This window comes from Stylophora pistillata, chromosome 2 (genome assembly GCF_964205215.1).
Source record: "Stylophora pistillata chromosome 2, jaStyPist1.2, whole genome shotgun sequence".
NCBI classification, from domain to species: domain Eukaryota; kingdom Metazoa; phylum Cnidaria; class Anthozoa; order Scleractinia; family Pocilloporidae; genus Stylophora; species Stylophora pistillata.
This window is the reverse complement of record NC_142520.1, coordinates 55,658,072-55,664,736: the sequence shown is the minus strand read 5'-3', so window position 1 is coordinate 55,664,736 and position 6,665 is coordinate 55,658,072. Positions and strand designations below refer to the sequence as shown.

Genomic DNA, 6,665 nt, shown 5'->3' with positions numbered 1-6,665 from the left:
CATTCATCCTGTTTTAGAAGAAAGCATATAAAAACTACGAAGGGCTTGACTTGGAAACTGACTCAGTTACTGAAAATTGGCCAAAATGGCTGCTGAAGGAAAGAGTTGACTTTTGCATATTGTCTTTTCCTACTGCTCATGAGTTAGCACTAAAGGATATTGTCGTGTACTTAGAAAGTAATTCGTGCAATAGCGATGGCATTCCTTCTTTGGAACATTTTGGCAAATGATGAGTTTGCTTGTTGGGACGAATATTTGACTCATATGGTCCGAGATGGGACCTGTAAGATCCGATAACACTGTATGCAGCAGCAAACTTGCACAACATCGACATCCAAACAGTGTCCTTTCTAAGAGTTGGTGGTCAGCATGTGTTCAGTTCGTCAGCAGGTGTTTCAGCAGCTACCGTGTACCTTAGACATTTTGCTAACAACCACAAGGAACACAATGTGAGCCTGGAACAAGTTGCGGATCATAACGACAGTAGTGAAAATGACTGCGAAGCAAATGACTCAGGAGAAGAAAAACTTTCCAAGCATTATGCAATAGGAATGCATATAGAGCAGGATTTTGAAATGGATGATACTGTTGATTATCAGGATGACACTGACGCAAAAAGTGAATGTGATAGTATCGTCGACGATGGCGCCGACACGGATATGACTGCAGGCGTAGCTAAGGGATTAAAAATGGTAGGCGCCGGAACAAAACGGAGCTTGAATTTCAAAATGAAGTCGACAAAGGCACAGTCAATCATGGTGATAAGTTAATAGATGTTCAGTTTGTCTCAGACGTAGACATCGACTTATTTGCGGTGAGAAGGGATGCGAATGTCAGGTTGGAAATCTTCTTCTTTGTAGTTGCTGTCGTAAGTATGAGGCCTGGTGACTAAGATTAGATGCCGCTAGGGCGGTACGTGCCAAGCATTCTGGCTGTACAGCATAACTGCACAACAACTGAAACCAGCTGTCAAACTTTGGGCATGCGCGGGGGATCAATCTGGCCAGCCGCGCACAAATTGCCCTCGCAAAATTTGAAACGAAAACAGAAATATTTAACCGCGGTTGCAACCTTAGAGAAAGAAAATTGAAACGTTCATAGATATCTTTAAAAGGAATTCAAAGTGGGGTAAAGGAGAACTGGAGACCTTCCGAACGCAATGTTATTCAAGTACCTTACCGTTCTGTTTTGAGCTTCTAAATCACCATGACTTACTCCATGACCAGTAAAACTGTTTCAAACAGGAAATTATATTTCTCGACGCGAGTCCATATACAGCTGTTCTAGCTATGGACCCACATTTGATGGAGGACTCGATATTTACGTTGCCAACTATGCCTCATCCAGCCTAGGTTTTACTTAAGCCTTAGATGGACTTACAGTCCACCATCTGGCCACAGCTATGGCAGCTCCTTAAGCCGATCATTACTGGCAAGAAGTTACAACTTTCAACCTGATAAAGTTGAAGTGTTTTATGAAACTACCTAGAAGAACTGAAGTAACGACGATATTTGAAATTCGTCCTCCCTGGGTAGAATTTAATCCGAAAAAAAGTGTATTACGCTTTCAATGATCCTGGGATTTCAAGAACAGAGTTAAGTCAACCTCCCTACAAGAGTCCTTCCCAATTTGATCCGCCATCTTCAATAAGATGTTTTCTCTCTTACATTTCCATGGCCGTGCTAACGTCTCGAAATTTACATATCGAATCCCCACACCACTCCACTAAAAAGGGTCTTTCAGTTTGCGCGTACTTCGTTATTAGAGGTAAGCTGGAGCTGTATAATAGAGCAATGATCAAGATTATTTTATTCCAATAGAACATTTCGTTTATTGGTGTATTGATTTTTTTTGTTCAACGTCTCGTGTTTGTGTTCAGTGTCATACAGTTGAATAGATATATAATCATTACTGGCCTCCAGGTGCGCCGAATCAAAAGGACGCATAACTATAGCTCGAGATATCAACTCTTAAAATTCGATCCTTTTACCTCCTTTAGTGCTACTTTGGCAATCACACCAGTTTGATAAGAACAGAGTTCGTAATATCCGTCTGGTAAACTTTCACCTCCAGACCCTCCTAACGAGCAACCGAAGGAAGTTACAAAATCAAATGAGCAGAAATCACTTCCGCTGCGACTAGCTCACATCAGTAACAAACGAATATAAAAAACGCACTTGATAAGCGCGTCTATCAAGTTAAAAGGCTCTGATAAACTATTAGTCTTTAGTCTTTAACGAAAGAAAAATGAGTTCAGCTGAACATTTTATTTAATATTCAAGTATATCGTTCTCTTGGTCTCGCTGTACAAAGCTTGACACATCATAAAAATATAACTGACAGATTAAACGAAACAAAACTAGACATTTACCCGGTTCATTTGGGGTCCGTGCACGGTTCGTCCACTCATTGTTTTTAATGTTATAATATATGTTGAACAACAGTCAAAGCCAATGTAGAGTCTTGTTTTGTTTTTTCCCTCCACATTATACCAATACAGAGCCTGATTTTACCTGAAACACATATCGTTTTATTAAATTTGAAATCAAAACCACTTTACCTGATTAATGTAAAGAAGAAAAACGTCAAATCTACAAAAATTGCCAAAATTTTATAAATAATCATCTCTTTACCTCTGCATTATGATAAAAAGCCAAAAACAAAATCAACTTCTGTTTTATCGTTTTCCGTTTTATGTGCAAGTTTAAACTGAAAAACGAAAATTGACTTCCGTTTTATCGTTTTCTGTTTTTTGCCTGAACTAAAACAAATAAACGAAAAACGAAAATTTACTTCCATTTTATCGTTTTCTGTTTTTCCCTAAACTAAAACAAATAAACGAAAAAACGAAAATCGACTTCCGTTTTATGGTTTTTTGTTTTTTTCCCAAACTAAAACAAATAAACGAGAAACAAAAAGTGACTTCTGTCGAATCGTTTTCGGTTTTTTTTTTTTTGTCTAAACCAAACCAAGATGAAACAATTTTTAGTGTAATAGAAAAAATCCGAGCCCCAGATGGGACTTGAACCCACGACCCTCCGTGATCTAGTCGGATGCTTTAACCACTGAGCTACTGGAGACTCTATGGTGAGCAAGGGTCAATTTTTGGGCCTCAACTGGAACAAAAAATGACAGCGAAAATCAACTTCCCTTATGTCACGTTTCCTTTAGGGGCATGGGGTGGGTGGGTCGAGGGATAGGGCAAGGCCTTCCCCAGACCCTTCCGTAGGAAGGGTCGGGGAAGTCGGAGGAAGTTTTTCCTTTACTGTTGTACCAAGTGAGTGTTCAGCAGATTTTTAAAAGCACTGAAATGTATGGGTATGTTATCGTTTTGGCGGGAATTTTCGATCAAGAATGGCGATCGAAAGCCTCGGTATCCATAACTATCTTCGTAAACCTTTGGAAAATGACAAGAAAAGCCACAAGGAAGTAAGCTTTCTACTACGACAGGCTTACCCTGGAGTGAATGGATTATCGGAGAGAAGCGTGAGAAGATTTTGCGCGCAACACAGCATTCGCAGTCGAGATAGATGCTGTTGTTCCGTCAGCTGTTGCCGAGGTAATTATCTGCGGTATCTAGTCCATTATTGCGTAGAGTAAGAAACTCAGAAGTTATTTTCGACGCAATTTAAATTTTGTCGGCCTAGTGCGTACGGGCCCTAAGTGATGATTTTGCTAGCAACTTTGTTCAGCGAGCTTAATCGCTCCATGTAGTACAGTGATGGTAAATGACCTCATGAGATCATTACCATTCGACTATAAAATTGAATCTCTCTGCTTTTGTTTTTCAAGATAATATTAAAAAAACAATCGCTTCCATCTCTAACGAAGAAATAGGAACGGATTTACAATGAACTGTTTAATTCACTGGCGCAGTTTCAGCGGACTCGTTTAATATACGTGGCTTGCAATGTTTGTCTGGCTATTATCTTGACACACTTTCTTCGTGTTTCGCACAAGGTTGGTTCTACGTATGGGAGAAAGATGATGACAGGCCATTTTAGACATTCAAGAGGTTTGCGGGTTGGAGTAAACAGAGTGGGACAATCACTCAAAAGAGTCAACCCTCAGTACCATCGCAAGCGACAGACATCAACTACGCGGCATTTCAATCCAGTTCCGTACTACGCAGAATATTTTGGTCATAAACTTTACCTTGATCAAAATGAGAAACTAATTCGCTACGGTGTAACAGAAGTTATTGCTGTTGATGGCTATAGCTCACTTATTACGGCTAAGTCTGTTATGCCATTAAAGAACAACCTTGTTATTTACCAGGAGGTGTTTAGGTAAGTCCTTGATGCCGATGATGAATGAATCTAAGGCGGCTTGATGCCACCCAGCAATGTTGCTGAGCTAATTTGTTGTATAATAATAACTGTAATTGCAATAATAAGAATTATAATAGCAATAATGTAAGGAAAACATTTTCAAAGTGCTCTTTATCTTCGTTCTAAGGAAACATTACTACATTACGGTCTCTGGAATCAAGTTAGAGTAGATCATGGCGAGGAGTTTTATCTTGTGTTGTTTGTACAAGAAATGCTAAAACTGTATCGAAACAACAATACAAGACAGCCCCATGTATAGCCAAAGTCAAAACAAGTAAGTAATGGCCAAAGTAGGTGAAAGACTTTACGGCAATGCCAATTAGCATCAGCGCAAATTTTTCTTCTCATAGAACCATGTGGTGGAACGACAGTGGGTGGAAATGAACTGTCGCACTAACTATCCTGAGAAGCGTGCACTTGTCCAGATGGAAAATGAAGGAGTCATCGATATGGAGGATTAAGTTACCAAATACTGTTTCTCCTGGATAACGAGACAAGTTGTAGAAGTGGGAATGGAGTACGCTGTTAGCTCTTGGAACTCGCACCCAATTCCAGCTAACCGGCTCTCGCTACAAATCATCCTTTTCTGCTAAATGATAATAATAATTAGAAAGACAGGCGGTGTTTTCCCCGCAATTTGATTAATTGATTTGCTTGTGAGTACTCACTGATTGTACGACGAGCTACTGCTTGTGAGCACCAGCTAGCGAGCAGTTTAAAGTCACACACGATGTTTTTCGCCTTTGAACGTGCTTAAAAAAGGGAAAGTACCCTTTATTAATTTCATAGCAAATTTTTTCATTTGCCATGAAGGCAAAGGTGTTCCACTGGAAAGAAGATGGGCAAAAAACGGCGGTGGCCATTAACAGAAACATTGTACCAACGGTCCAAGGAGTCATCGATCTGGAGGATGAAGTTTCAACCGCCTCCCAGTTAGCTCAATTGGTTAGAGCGCTGGATTTTGTTGGGCGGGAGGTCGAGGGTTCGAGCCACGGCCGGACCAATACTCATGGTCTTAAAATTAGTGAGGAGAATTTGCTACCTTTCTATAATCAAGAAATGGATAGATATTCTAGTCTTCTCGGATAAGGACGAATAAACCGTAGGCCCCGTCTCCTACAGGGTTAGGGGTAGGAGACGTTAATCTCCCATGCACGAGATTACTGTGTGGTGGATGTCCTCCCCTGGGTGGGATAGGGGGCTGTCGACCCTGAAAAGCCCCTATGGGGAGTGGTCAATTAACCTATACATGTATGTAACCTATACATGTATACATATACCTATACATGTATACATATACCTATACATGTACATGTAAGTAGCTGTTCAAATGTACAGTGGGACTTTGACTACAGACCAAACGTTTGGAATCGATCAGCTGGAGCAACAGCTAGCAAAGAAAGATATTAGAAAAACAGCAGTTAAGAACTATTTTCCACGTTTTGATGTAATTTTTCAGGCAATTGCCAATGGAAATTATGTATTCTTTAGAGATGGTATCTCATACTACATACAGCTAACATGACACCTTTCTCGCCAATAATTTTTAGTTTTTTCTCACAGGAGACTAAACATATTCCTTTCGTAGTGCAATCCAAAAATATGAACAAGAACAGGAGACGGTCTAAATACTTTTGATAGAAATAATATGTTTGACAAACTTTGCAGTAAAATGTAAACGAAACCGTTCGATTTACAACAACTATAAAGCAAGACAACCTTTTTTTTCGACTCAAACCGAATGTGTCAAATGTTTAACAAGATTTAGCAAATTTTCTGTGATGGTTCAATAAGATTTAGAACCCCTTCAAATCCACGTGCCCGTTGCCTCTTGCTGCCTCCTTCCTCGCTTCTGCAGAGTGGGCAGGAATTGCTTCCTTGATACCATTCCTCGGCACATTCAACGCAAGCAACAAGACGCTGACAGCAACCTGCAAATTCGACACCATCTGATGGAAAAATATTCAGGCATGTGGTGTACTTGAAAGAGGTGGCCAGCGCTTTTTCTAAATCGTGTAGCCTCTTGCAGCAATTCGTGTGGCGCCGGATGTGATCTTCCATGTCATCTAATTTATCCAAGATGAGATTGATATTTGAATACTCAGCGAGTGATGGCGCATTCGTAAACCTCCCTCTTTTCTCTTTTACCTCTCTGAACGTCAACTTGGCTCTTTTCTGTTTCATGCGCTCGTATTCTACCTTTCGGCAAGCATATCTTCATTGTTCCTTTTCCCCAGAATTCAGGTCCTGCATAAAAGCGATAATTTTTTATCAATATTTGTTTTTAACCTCGTTCCTGACTTAGCTTGGGGATGGACCGGCAGAGATTTTTAA

General features: G+C 40.2%; 1 pseudogene; it reads left to right on the top strand.

Moving 5' to 3' along the window:
- Window positions 1-3,351: 3,351 nt before the first annotated feature.
- On the top strand, window positions 3,352-4,924 carry LOC111345863 (uncharacterized; annotated as a pseudogene).
- The last annotated feature ends 1,741 nt before the right edge of the window (window positions 4,925-6,665 follow it).